Below are 13,408 nucleotides of genomic sequence, written 5' to 3' on the forward strand. Positions count from 1 at the left end.
AGTGGGAGGCAGAGGCAGGCAGATATCTCTGAATTCAAAGCCAGCTTGGTCTACGTAGGGAGTTCCAGGCCAATCAAGGCTATACAGTGAGACCCTGTCTCTAAACATACACACGGATACGCGGAGGTCCTCAAATAGATCATGAGAGAGGGCCAGAACAGAGGGAGGTGTAGTTGTAGGCACTTGGAGAAGGATTTGTAATATTAACCCAGGCCTCCAAGGAGATATCTCTAGAAAGGAAGGCTGGAACAGAGAAGAAGCAACTAGGAGAAGGGAAGAATAGGAGGAAAACCACAACGCGCTCACTAAACTGGGCAGTGGGTGCTTCCTTTCCCTGGGGAACCAGGGAGCGCTTTTCCCATAACATGCCCATTTCATTACCTTTAGCCAGACCGCCCCAAGCGTTGGCTAGTTCTTCAAATCCACTTTCAGCTGTGTGAGGACTGTTAAAGTTTCTGAGCCCATGGAGCAACCTCACATCACACCCCTTTCGAGGCCTCAGAGCCCCTGAGTCCAAGTGTTCAAAATACTGCTGACAGCTTCTTAAACGGGTGAGAAGGGATCTTAATTTCAATACAGTCCTAATCGGTGTGATTCAGACAAGAACTGCAGCAAGATTCTAGAAGGTTATTTTTAACCAGATTTATGCAAATATTCTCTGCATCGCTCAGCTTCTCAGAATACTATAAACTAACAGGTCCCTCTCCTTGTTTGCCCCTTCCAGGCTTGCCAAGTGCTGAGTCAGAGGTGGTCATGTGAAGCTTTCCCTCCCTGTGTATTTAAGACAGAAGGTGTTATTCAGCACAAGTGTGGCATAGTCATCTCTTAGTTTTCCTCTACCCTATCGAGAAAGAAAGAGGAAGTGACAGATAAGCACCCTGGGGCAATTTTGGTAAAAGAATTCTTCAGTGTGCTTACAAAATGTACTTTCATGAAATGGTAGGAAAACACCCATCTTTAGGCATCAGAAGGATTCACCTGTGGGTAATGACAGCCAGCTGTTCTCCACTGTGAACAGGAACGGGGGGGGGGGGGGGGGAGGAAGGAAAGAAATTCACCCCCAGCTGGAGTTCAAACCAGCGGTTCTCAACGTGGGGGGTCGCAGATCAGACATTTACACTATGGTTCATAACAGTGGCAAGATTACAGTTATGGCACAGCAATGAAATAATCTTGTGATTGGGGGTCACCACCACATGAGGAACTGGATCAGAGTCACAGCATTAGAAAGGTTGAGAACCACTGGTTTAAACTGAGGAAACTAACTACCTGACTAACCTAAGTTTGGCAACATACTGGACTTCTTCCAGAACAGGGACAGAATCTCCCTGTGCGCAGGACATCAGGAAGAGTCATCTAGCTTGAAAACACAAGCTCAGTTCAAGATGCCACGGCAAACCCTTCTAAGCCCACAGCCCAAGCTCTTGTCAATCCTGTGTTCAGCTATAGACCTAAACCAAGACACCTACAAGGCTTTAGTGGAGAACATTAGCTCCTTTAATGTGCCCGAGGCCTATTTGTCTCTGTGGAATAGCCCTGGCTGTTCTGGAACTCGCTTTGTTGACTAGGCTAGCCTTGAACTCGCAGAGTTTTGCCTGCCCCTGCCTCCGGAGTGATGGGATGAAAGGTTTGTGCTGCTACTGCCCAGCTCCAATAGGTATAATTAAACACTAGGAAAGTTTGCCTGTCTCTGAGGAAGAGTCCATGATACTGTGCAAAAAACAAACAAATAAACAAAAAAACCCTCATGTAATTAAAAACAAGATGTTTCACGTTGCAATTCCCAAGTACTAAAAAGGGCGATGAAATGATGTGTTCACCTGGCGCTGTTAGAGACACTACCAACCAAGTAGGTTCAGGAACAGTAATTACTAGGGAAGAAGGGGTCCTCCGGCCTCTTAGCACACTAGCCCCAAATACAAGTTTCCTCTCACACAGGCAAAGGAAGGATGGGGCATCAGCATCTTCTCCTTTGTAAACCTTTTCCAACCAGTTTTAATGCAAGTAACTTGGTAGAGAGGCCCTGGGACACCCACGGGCTGAAGATCAAGAATAGGGTCCCCTAACTCTTCCATGGGTCTTGGGCTCATAGTCTAGGAATGTATTCGGGGTACCAACTGAGCTCTAGTCTTTCCTATCCTGGGGCATACTGTGTACCCAGAATAAGGAGTATAGCTCTAGTCCTAAGGTCTGCCCATTCTCAGAAGCATCTTCGGGAGAAAATTCTAGAACCTTCCTAGGTTTCTGTCTCTGGTCCTTAGAATGAGGAGCCATTCCTGGGTGGTTTCCAGCTCCCTCTGGAGGATTACACCTTTGCTATGCTAAGGTTCCATTATTTCCTGTTGTACTTTGAAGTCTGGTTGCTGCGGTAGGCAGCCGTAAGTCAAAGAGGAAATGACAGAGACCCAGAAGTGAGGGGCAAACTGGTGTGGAGCCAACTCCCTCGGCTTCTGCTGGAAAAAGAGAGTAAGCTCACGGGTCCTGCCAACTTGTAAGAACTCTGCCCTTTCATAAGCTTATCTGAAAGAAGCCTACATGTTCTTCTTAGAAATAATGGGTTATGCTTAAGCCAGACCCCTACTAAACTTCAGTACCAGAATTGTCTAATTTAATCAGTTTTGGTTTTCTCTTCTTTGTCTTTCCCCCCCTCTTTTAATTTCTTTAAAGCAAAGTCATATTTACAAGACAAGTGGAAAAGATTTAAGTTTGTTGTCACAAAAAAAGGACCAGGAGACAGAAACCCCGACAGCTGAGGCAGAACCTGAACACACAGTAAGCAGATCCCAAGGTGGCATTGAGAGGAAACCATGTCGGTTAGCAAGAGGCCTTGCTATCATTTTAACGGCTCAAAGTTTGAAAGGGGGAATAAAGAAAAAACTGAGCTGAGAAAGGGAGGAGTAGGAAAAGGTTAAGCCAAGACAGAAACTGTGAGTAAATAGATGTGAAAGGGGCTGAAAATAAGTGAAAAGTGAAAAATTGCCTTATGAATAAACCGTTGAAAAATAGTGAGTGAAGAAGCCATCGCAACTTCCAGTTATTACTGAATCACAAGCTGCGGCAGAGAGGCTGGCCTGAGCAGCCCTAGCCCCTAACCTCCACTGCAGGCTTGGCTCAGCACTGCCTGTGGGCGGACACTGTTTTCTACTTGACTGTTCCTTCGGTTTCACTGTGATTGCCTCTAGCACAGACGGTATGGGCCACTCTACCACCCTGATCATCAAAACCATGACTGGTCACCTCTCCAACCTGCTGTCGTGACAGCGAGGTGAGAGCCAAGCATCGCCCAAAGGGACAAGCCAAGGGGTGAAGGCAGAGTGGGAACAACGAAGAAGCAGAGGGAGGGGGTTCATCAGAACCAAAGCCATGACCTGTTCCTGCCTTTTGCCACTCAGTCATTTCAGGTGGTGTGATCCCAACCAAGCCATGGTGGCCGTGTCTCAAGGTCCAGGTCTGATGACTCTTCCCTGAGCACATCTGGGCTCAGGTGTAGCAAGAGAGATGCCAATCATAGCCAGCTTCCCTCCTCCACCCCTTTGCATAGTTGGGGGAAGTAAGCACAGGGAGCACCAGGAAGTGGACCGGTTCTGCCAGTGTGAGTCTGCCCTCCTGCGAGCCTGCATGACTAGGGATATGAGAGGAAGTGCTCAAGGACACACTGGCCAGGCCCGGTGTTGTGAAAAATGGCCAGTACCAGATACCATAGCCAGTTCCCCACGGTGGGATTCCCCACAGTTCCCCACTGTGATGGGAAGCAGGTGGCCACACACCCCAAGCTTAGCTGTGTGGATGTGTTTTCAGTCCACTTCACTGGTGAGCATCCTCCCTCTGTGAGCACACCCTCATCAAAGGAACAGGCTTAAGGAGGCATATGACTCTCTAGTGACCTAGGCACTAGGGAAGCTAGGCCCAGGGGACATTTGGCCCGGATGACCCAAGGAACTTCTAATGCATGGTCTGCTCCTAATGCACCTGTTTCACGTTTAATGATCGTTGTGGGAATGTAGTTCTGTCCACTGGCCAATGAGGCTAACCTGAATACCCCATAGGTCCCTTGGTACCTACTGGACTGTAGGAGGTTTCTTGCCTTTGGTAGTAGGAAGTTTAAAGGCAATGTGCTTTCCTTGCTGGGGCTTTCCATGAAGGATGTAGATGGGATTGGGCTTGAAGTATATCCAGCCCAGAGATGGGGAAAAGGTCCAGGAAGATGCCCAAGACATTTAACAGCTTCGTGCTGGACCTGGAAACTGACTATGCTCAATATGTTAGCAGATTAGGCATTGCTCCTATGGCAGCTGGGCAAACAAAGGAGCTACTGCTATTCCTCGGGCAGGAGGCCTGTTGGGCACCAGATTACTGCCTGTTGTTTTGTGAGATGCTTAGCTCTTCTTCTGTACTGGGTATTGAGCCCAGGCCCTGTGCGTACTCCGTGAGTGCTTTCCTAGTAAACTAGGCCAGCAGCCACATGGCCTGGACTTTTAACTGTTTGTAAGTCATGATAAGGAGAAAAACTTGAGAAAGAAAGTTTTGGAGAACCATGGCCTGCCATGGTCTGCTAGTAGTCTGAACCCACCCCTCCAACCATCCTGGGGATGGCAGTTCCTGTGTGAGTTGCCTCCAGGAGTTTGTGTTTCTGTTGCTTTTGCAGATGGGTGGGTATCAGGCATCTACGCCAGCCTCAGATCGACTGTTTGCAGAGAGGAAACTGAGGTGCCCAGTTAACCTATGCCTCAGATCCTGGGTAGCAGGTATTGGATGGGCATTGGCTGTTTAGAAAAACTGGTTTTAAAGGTTCCTTCCACTTTAGGGCATGGAGCCTGTATGCTCTCTACAAAGGAAGGAAGACACACGAACAAACGTATTCCTATTTCTAGTGCACAGAAAAGGCCTGTGTTGCTCCTGAATTTAAGGTGGTTTATTCTCTGCCTTAAATATTGCAGAGAAGAAAGTTAAGAAGGTACAGTTTGATCAACCTTTTGTTCTTAGGCAGTGGAACCCCAAAGGCCCAACTCCTTTGGGTGCTTTTTGAGGACTATTCACATGGCCCCCTGTTACACAGCTTTTAGAACCAACAGAAACCCTAGAAGATTTCTAGTCGTATTGTCTCACATTGTTTTGTCTCCTCTGGTTTTGACCCACACATGGATCCCAGACTAAAGCTTCTATGACCAGCCCATCTCAGCTGGACTACACTGTTGCAACCCTTCCTCCAAACTGAAGGTAGTAACAAAAGCTATTATTACTTATCTGTAGCCTGAAGAACGATGTGCTCTTTAAAAAGCTGCCTGGGAAGAAATAAAAGAAAGGAAAGAAGGAGGGAGAAAAGTAGGGAGGGAAGGAAAGGAGGAGAAGGAGAAGGAAGGAAGAGGAGGAAGGAAGAAAGGAAGGACAAGTTTGTAAATCCAGGGCTGACTCTTGATCCACAGCAGAGACAGGAGTGTGAAAGTGATGGGATGATGTGGGTCTTGCTAGTATAGACTCTACCCTGAGCTCTGCTGAAGGTCTTCTCCAAAACAGCTCCTTCTGGAAGATTTAAAAGAAAAAGAGAAAAGCCTGTGTTGAAGGTGCACAGACTTCCTTCCGTGCTCGGGTTTCTCCCTTCTAAGGGCTGTTTGAAAGTCTCTTCTGTGCTCTAACTGTGCAGAAACCACATCAGCTCCTTTGTCATCGTCTCTGTTCACCACTGGAGACCCTGGTGGTTAGAGAGGGAAAGTCCCTTTGATGGGGGGAGAGGGTGTTGAGGGCTGGGAAGGGTTTATAGGGGTGAGGGGAGCAGAGAGAGCCTAAAGCTTGCCACTGTGGCCTATGCAGGTTTTAGGCCTCAAATCAGCCAAACGTGTCTTTTGGGGAGTCCACGCGACCTCTCAGCATCTTGGGGTGAGGAGAAATATATCATTAGACAAAGCAAAGAACACTAACTTCAAGAGCTCTGTGGTTGTGAGAAGCCCATAGAGTAGCCACAATGACTTCTGGGTAGCCTAAGAATAGTTTATGCTTGACTCTTTAGCACAGGTACTGATGGGGGCCCAGCAGGGTAAAGACAGGTAGGAATACAGGTACCTATAGGTTTTGGCTGTTGGGGATAAACTTTGTACTGCCATGTCTGTAAGTCTGTCTGTCTGTCTTCTCTCTCATCTCTCTTTTCTTCTTCTGAGACAGAGTCTCATGTATCTTGGCCTGTCCTCAAACCTGTCACCAAGCAGCCAAGAGTGATCTTGGACTCCATGTGTCTATGGCCACACCCAGTTTATGTGGTGCTGAGAATCAAAGCCAGAACTTATGGCATGTTAGTCAAACCTTCTTCCAGCCGAGCTACATCTATGGGCATGTTAGGGCATGTTAGGGCATGTTAGACAAGCCTTCCACCAGCTGATCTACATGGCCTCTCTCCATTGTTACAAAAAACATAGAAAATGTAGCATCTTAAGCATTTGTAAGTGTTCAGCATGGTGGTGTCAACTATATGTACTTTGTTGTGCAATAGATCTTTTTCATCTTGCAAACCTGAAACTTTGGTCCTCATTCCTCTCCCCCTCAACTACTGGGATCACAAGTGCTTTTCTTCAGTTATGTCTATAAGCTTGATTTTCATACCAAGGCCTGTTTTGAGCTCACACACCAACTGCCGTGCCAGAGGAGCAGTTCAGATTCACTCCTTGTGGAGAGCCATCATTCACTGCAGATCCCAGTCACAAATCCACGCGCTCAGCACCCCGCTTGGGCTGCAACAGTTTCTGGAGTTGTTATTTGCACCAGCGCACCAGCCAGGAATGAAAATAACCATCAGCTCCTTAAATGTTTATAAGCCTCTTGGGCTATTGCACATGTAATTTAGAGTTGCCATCTTGTCTCCTTCTCCTTCTCAGTGGAATGGAATGTCCTCTTCTTCAGCCTGGTGGCTGTAGGCTTGTTGGGAGGAGAATTTTTCTAGTCAACTCTTGGTTGAAGTCTCCTTCCCTCTTTGGTAGCAGGTTGTGTAGTGGCATTTCCTTCTCTAAGTTGCTACTAAGCAAATTCTCCCTGCACGTTGTCCCTGGAACCAGAGCAGGAGGCAGGTAAGTACTCTCACCCAATCAGCGCCGTCAGTTTGTCATGCCCTGAAAATAGAGTTGTGCCTCCAGTCTGGCTTGTCCACCCCCAGCACGCTTGGCTGGTGGGGAAGGAGAGAAGGCCTGACTACCTTTGAGCAAGACCACATTCCAGGGGAGTGGTTACTCCACATTCACCGCGCACTGGGCGTGCTGTGCCTCGTGCCTGCAGCCACCCTTGAAGTGTTGTTGTTACACAACAGTCATGAACTCTGGAATGTTTCTGGTTATTTACAGCGTGAGCGTGACTAGGTCACACTGTAAATGACACTGTTAAGCTTCAAGGCTCAGAATGAAGTTAGCTTGTTTTTCAGTAGATCATAGTCCCTCCCAGAACAGAACAAAGCTTGACGGCTTTTACAACGTGCTTCTTACTCTGAGACACTCAAGTAGAAATGCTAGGGAAATAAGCCACAGGAACAGGTTACAAATCACACTCCAGTCATCTCACAGACCTGTAAAGTGCCCTGAACTAGTTGCCCACACTGCTTGCTTGATGAACTTTTGAGAAATTAGCCTCATACTCCTTAGAGTGACTTTGTGTCCACTCTCGCCTTGTCTTTCCTTCTTTGGCTCGTTTCCTTCGTGAGATAAACGAAGAAAGCAAGAGATTAGGGTTCCAAAGAACATCTGATTCATGAGTCATGTCTGTTTTTCCTCCATAGTATTCATTTAAAATGGCATGGTTCCAGTAGAAGAAACAGAAAGTAAAAATGAACCCTAAATGCAGCCTCTGTGCTCAGCAGTCGTTCTGAACGTAGTGACTTCTCCCGTGGAAGTCACTAAGTTGGTACCCATCACTAACTGTCCTCACAAACAGCCCTTAAAGTTAACTTATTAGGTCCTTTTCACTTGTACATAGAAAGAAGCCCAGAAAGGTTGGACATTAGATAATGTAAAGAAATAACAACAGTGTGTATAGGGATTTTTCCTTTATATGTCTGAGGACTGAACCTAGAGGCTCATACATGTGTTACAACAAGTAACACATATATTATATGTTATATGTGTTATGTCAAGTGTTATAACACTGTCACAATCCCCAGCCTTCTTTTTAATTTTCAGTTTTTTGTTTGTTTGTTTGTTTTTTCTGAGACAGGGTCTTGCTAACTGGTCTAGGAGAGCCTTGAATTTTTGCTTCAGTAGCTGAGTGTATCACCAGACCTGGCTCTAAAAATATTTTTATTTTATTATTACTACATGAGGATTATTATTTTGATTTTTTTTAAGACAGAGTTTCTTTATGTAGTTCTGACTGTCCTAGAACTAGCTCTCCGTAGACCAGGCTGGCCTTAAATTCACAGAGATCCACCTGCCTCTGCTTTCTGAGTTCTGGGATTAAAGACGTGCGCTACCACTGCCGGGTGTAAAAATACATTTTAAAAAAAGATGTATGTATTTTAACTTTCTGTGATTTGCTTGCATGTGTGTACATGTACCACAGTCAGAAGAAAGCATCAGATTCCCCGGAACTGGAATTACAGATGGTTATGAACTTCCTAGTGGGTACTGGGAACCCAGCATGGGTTCTTTTGCAAGAACAGCAAATGTTGTTAATCACTGAGCCATCTTCCCAGCCATTCTAAAAATATTTTCGAGTAATTTAATGTCATACTTACTGTGACCAACATTTTCTCTATCTCAGAAGCTCAACCTTAGTATAAAAACAAACAAACAAAAAAGCCTGGGTCTTTGAAGTGAGATAAACTTTACAATATATACTGAGACCTTTATGTTACTGTGTATTTCCAAATCAGAGGGTTTAAGAAGGATCCACAACATAGAACTAACTGATCCAGTGCAGTATGTTTGGGATCATTGTCCCCAAGAGAAACTGCTTAGCCAATCCTTCCTACTGCCCTCCTCCCTGTAATTCTCATTCCTCTCCTTAGATATGTGAGAATGTGACTCTTCAGATTATTTTATTTTATTTTGTCTAGGTTTAGTTATTAGTTATCCTAATAACTAAAGGCAATATCAGCTTTCTAAGCTGTCTGTTTACTCATCCCCTCTCCCAAGGACATTTATTACCTGCCTGTTACACTTCAGGAATTGGGTCGGTCAGGTCAAGGGTCAGGTACAAGCAAGGCCAGGACCTTGACCTCAAAAAATTACCTGCTTCAGGGGGGAAAGTGCAGTGTATAATTTGATACCTGTCACTGATAGTTTTTAAATAAAGTAGTTATATTAATATCTGCTAAGGGAAGCCAAATTTATTTTGAAAGACTAATACCCAGTTTTGATTATATAGCTTTTAATTTTACAAATTTAATTTTACAGTATCAAAAGGGTTTGTGAATATGAACAGTGTACAATATGACAGTATTTAGGTTCAGATGTCCAGTAGAAAAATTCCATATTCTACTTAGTGTACTGACCCCAATGGGACAAGGCTAGAGTAGCATCAAGCACTGGCAAATCTGTCCGTGTCTTCAATGAAAATGTGGGTTATGACAGCGGTGACTCGGGTGTGGCTAGTTGGAGCTGTCTTTCTCTGTACAGCTCTTCATAGACAGGAGTTTCTACAGATGTTCATCCACAAACAGAACAACTACTTACTTCTGTTTTCCAGTATTATATGGAATATCTCTTGCTGAGACAGTGTGAGGTTTTCATTTCAAACCAGCCCACTGTTTCATAAGGATGCCTACAGACATTGTCACTAGACAGTATTTTGTTTTTTTAAAAAATGGCCTGTGAAAAAAGAGTGAGGATAAGCTGGTGTCCCGAGGAGTATTGGTGTCAGGAGATGGGTAGGCACTGTAGCAGGGCATGTTAGAGGGCAAGTGACCAAGACACTCGGTTTGCTACTGGTTTGGCCAGCTGGATGACTTTAGCAAAACATGTCACCTCTCCACATCTGTAAAATGCCTCAAGTAAACCGAGTGACCTCTGAGTCCATTGCTACCACCAGCAAGTTAAAAGCTTATTGCTCATCTTAATAAAGATGTATTAAAGTTAAAAAGTGTCATTGAAGAATCGGCCTGTGGCACTCTGGTCCAACCACGCTGCTCTCTGGGGTGTTTTGGTCAAGGTAACAAAGAAAAACAGGGTGGCCTTGCCCTGTAGCTCTTGGCTCAGCTTAGGAGGGACTAATGACTCAGCTTGTGGCTTTCTGCCCTATGGGTCAAGGCCACGGGTACCCAGGTGGGCCTTGGTATGGGGTTGAGGCCAGCTCTTTGAGGTGAGCCAGTGACTTGCAATGTGGACTACTTCAATAGCCACTCAGATTCCAGGGCACTGTACTCAAGCTGAGGAGTGTCCACCTCCATCCCCCATCAGACGGCAGCCTTGGCTAATTAACTCCTCCACTGACTCTTGCATCTCAGGGTCGCATGGCATCCACACTTCCTCTTCCCTGGCGTGTTGTCCATGTGTTGTTTTCCACCCCATGACAAGTTGAGTGACTCGGGAGACTTTTCCAAATCCACTGGGCCTGCTCGTCCGTGTCACCAAAGAGAGGGGAATGAAAGAGGGAAAGAGAAGAAAAGAGACAGCAGCATCTGTGGAGTCCTCTTCCCCTTCCCTTTCCCTTGAGGGCAAAGGAAACTTACTACCTCAAAACAAAAAGGGGAAGGGTGTGTCAGCGTGGAGTCACTCTAGGTGGGGACCTTGGAAATCCATGAAAGGAGTCATAGAGATTCGTGCAACAGCGGTGGGTATGAAAATCTCTGTTTTTTAGGGGTGCGGGGTTGCGAAACCACAGAGCCCTATCTTTAAGCTATGAGATGTCGACATAATTGTTTTGAGGGCCACCAATCAGACCACACACTTGCCCTACCCGGCTATAATGAGTGCTCATTAGGTGTTGTGATAACAACACCCTCCTTGTCTGCTAACAAAGGCTCACTCCGCCCGTGGATCACCCACGGCAGCTGCGGTGGCAGCAGCGCCAGAGTCACCCACTCCTTCCCTCTTTTCCTGATTAATTCCTGAGCTGGCACGTGCTCACAGGGTGCTTCTCCTGCTTCCCTCTCCTTCACCCTTGCCTCTTTTTTGTCCTCTTCTAGGCTTTATTAGGTTCCTTACTAATAAAGGGAGGAATGATCTACTTGCCAGTCAGGCTCGGGCTGATGGTGAACCTGAGGGTTTCCAGGTCACTGGGACACGGGTGGTTGGGAGAACTGGAGGCAATACCAAAGAGCAATTCCAAAAGCTGGGGACATCTGCTTACCTCCCGAGATGACAGATTCTTCTAGAGCAGGTGTTTACTTTTCTTGTTGGACTAGTCAATGAAATGGTCACTTAGGCTGCACAAGGCAGTGCTGGGAAAACGTTCTTTTTTTTAGGAACAAATTCTAAATATCATCTTTATTTTTAGCCACTTTTTGATTTCATTGGTGTTTGCTTTGATTGGCTGGGTCTCTGTGAAATCTGGGAGGCCATTTAACCTTTCAGATGCTCTCTGCTTCTGTCTAAAGGGTCACTGGCGTGACTGGGGAGTTTTTGTTCATTCACCCAGCATTCCAAGACACAAACTATGTGCACCCTGCTGCGTATTGCTTTGGCAATTGTGGTGCAAGACTCTTCCAGGTCTCCAGGCACTTACAATCTCATCAAAAACATACTTACACATAAGAATAAAACTAAAAGCACAAGGCGGAGCGTGACAAGACACTATTATAGGTATGAAGGGCATTTGTTTCGGCACTGTTTTTTAATGATTTCATTCTGGAAACCATTCAAATGTCTACTAAAGACTGCCTAATAAATGATGATCAGTTACATAGTGAAATATTACAGGTTAAAATTTGGTTTGCTTGTTTGTTTGCCTTGGCAGTCTGGTCTACATGTTCTACAGATATTAAAATGGAAGATTTCCAAACATGACTATAGGTTAAAAAACAGCAAGTGTATATTGACATGTGTCCTGCTTCTATTTGTGGAAGGAAAAGATGACAGTTTATTTATTTGCAAAGTGTTATGTATGCATTAAATATGTCCTGGAGATCAAACCCAGCATCTTGCATGGACTAAGCAATGGCTCTACCTTGGAGATCTACCCTGCACCTCTGGGTTGATCTTTGAACAGATATGCAAGAATCAGGAGAACGTTGGAGCCTCTGGAAAAGAGGTGGGGGGTGTTGAACAGTGGGAGACTTACTTTACCTTGAGAATTATTTTGAATTTTTTGAATTTTGACCCAGATATATATGTTTAAAAAATTAAATACTATCTAATATGCACCCCAGTCTCTGGCCGGCTCTCAACACATGGAGAAAAACAAACGTTTTTCATGGAGGTCTAAGGAATGGAATGAATTCTCTTCAAGAAACCTAGAAATAGCTGTGCTGACAGAAGGAGGGTGGAGAGGGAGGGAGAAGTACTTCCTGCCCTGACTTCTTAGAGTCAGCTCCAATCTGATGCTTTTGGAGTGACAACCTGGACAGGGGGAGTTGTAATGTTTATACTGTATGGCAGAGAGGATAGGTTACAGCTCCAAATCCGCTGGCAAAGAGAGAAGATCTGGGGGCACCGGAAACTGAGTAACAAAGTCTTCCTTCATGGTGAACTGTACTGCCCACTGTGCTTTCCACTGGTGGCCCAGCAAGCACTGGACAGCCCTGGCTCCTGCTCCTGCCTGAGAACCTGTTCCATGACATGTCTTCCTGCTGGCATTTTCCTGGAGGATCTGGCAGCTTGTTAGACTGTTTACTTTGGGAGGAATTTATTGCTTCTGGTTGGCTGGCTGGCTGGCTGGTTGGTTCATTGATTAGTTGGTTATCTGTCTGTCTGTCTGTCTGTCTGTCTGTCTGTCTGATTGATAGGTTGGTTGGTTGGTTGGTTGGTTGGTTGGTTGGTTGGTTGACTGGATGGATGGATGGATGGATGGATGGATGGATGGATGGATGGCTCAATGGAAGGCTCAATGGATGGCTCAATGGATGGATGGACAGGTGAGTGGATGGACAAATAGATGGATGGATGGATGGATGGATGGATGGATGGATGGATGGATGGATGGCTCAATGGAAGGCTCAATGGATGGCTCAATGGATGGATGGACAGGTGAGTGGATGGACAAATGGATGGATGGATGGATGGATGGATGGATGGATGGATGGATGGATGGATGGTGCTGTTTATTTTTGAGACAGGGTCTCACTGTGCAGTCCTGGCTGGCCTGCAGCTCACTTATGTAGACTAGTTTGGCCTAAGCCTATCAATAATTCTTCTGTTTCTGCATATACTACAGACATTCTCTACCTGAGCAGTGAGCAGACTCTTGATCCCACAGATGACAAAACTTCTGAACTTGGAGAATCTCTGAGGTTGAAGAGGCCCTGGGGATTTTCCCACTTCCTTCCCTAGTTGTCCAGCCC

The sequence above is a fragment of the Microtus pennsylvanicus genome, chromosome 1, assembly GCF_037038515.1.
Source record: "Microtus pennsylvanicus isolate mMicPen1 chromosome 1, mMicPen1.hap1, whole genome shotgun sequence".
Classification (NCBI taxonomy): Eukaryota; Metazoa; Chordata; class Mammalia; order Rodentia; family Cricetidae; genus Microtus; species Microtus pennsylvanicus.